Source organism: Pristiophorus japonicus, chromosome 25, assembly GCF_044704955.1.
Source record: "Pristiophorus japonicus isolate sPriJap1 chromosome 25, sPriJap1.hap1, whole genome shotgun sequence".
In the NCBI taxonomy this organism is placed as follows: domain Eukaryota; kingdom Metazoa; phylum Chordata; class Chondrichthyes; family Pristiophoridae; genus Pristiophorus; species Pristiophorus japonicus.
Genome location: NC_092001.1, coordinates 28,520,338 through 28,521,401, shown reverse-complemented (window position 1 = coordinate 28,521,401; position 1,064 = coordinate 28,520,338). Strand labels below are relative to the sequence as shown.

Here is a 1,064-nt window from a genome sequence, read left to right as displayed (position 1 = left end):
TGGAAACACGTTGTGATCATAGTTTGGTTTTGTACAGAATTGAACCTATATTACTCAAGAGGGAATGTTATATTTACAATAAACTATATCGTCTTATAAATTTTGGTTCATTCGCTCCATAGATCCAGATGAGGAATTGTTTGTTCCCCTCATTTATTTCATGTGGTGAACAGGCACGGGTATTTAATCAGAAATAACCCACAGATTGACACAGGAATAACCGCAGCGAAAGAGACAGACAGCACCGTGGTAAATGGCGGAATCGACAAGAGAGATGGATAAACAGAAAACGGCCTCAGACTCTGAAAAGTACAAACATCACATGCAAAAGCATCGGTTGCTCCAGGTGAGGCTCGAACTCACATCCTCGGCATTTCCCAAGCCTGTACTGTCATATAAGTACCGCGTGCTAACCGATTGCGCCACTAGAGCTGCGTATCCTGTGGTCTTAGTGCTCCCATCGTACCGCTGCCTGTTCCACCTGTCTAACAAGGAAGAAGACAAAGAATCATCGAATCATTCAACACAGAAGGAGGCTTTTCATCCCATCGTGTCTGTGCCGGCTCTCTGCAAGAAACCTTCAGTAATTGAGAATCCATACATTTTCACCATCAACGTGTTTTATTTTTTGTGTAATGTTTTGTTATTTGCAATGAATTTGGATGTCCGTGCGGGAAATTTAAAAATATATTTGTGCATCTATCTGTGAGTTGCAAATTAAATTGTGTGGAACATTGAAAATCAAATTATATTTGTTCATATATGTGTTATTATAAATCTATTTGTTTTTATGTTTGTTTTCTTTATGAATATATCTCTAAGTATCTCTGTACTTATAATTGTATTTATGTTTATTTGCAATGTGTTTACAAATAGCATAGATACAAAGGTATACACAGAAAATACATTTATAACAAACACAGATGCTCCACAATACTATAATAAATAACTTTGTTGCATTCAAATATATAAACACGAACACAGATATACAAAATATATTTATATCCCACAGAACAAATTACAACTTAACACAGAGACACCAAAATATATTTAGAGCTATCACT

The 1,064-nt window shown here is 35.8% G+C and overlaps 1 non-coding gene across 1 annotated transcript; it reads right to left on the bottom strand.

The window, feature by feature from the left end:
* Positions 1 to 338: 338 nt before the first annotated feature.
* Positions 339 to 432, bottom strand: trnai-uau (transfer RNA isoleucine (anticodon UAU)). The gene is made up of 2 exons: positions 395 to 432; positions 339 to 374 (listed from the first exon to the last, which is right to left on the bottom strand). It is a non-coding gene; the product is annotated as a tRNA-Ile (tRNA).
* Between the last annotated feature and the right edge of the window lie 632 nt (positions 433 to 1,064).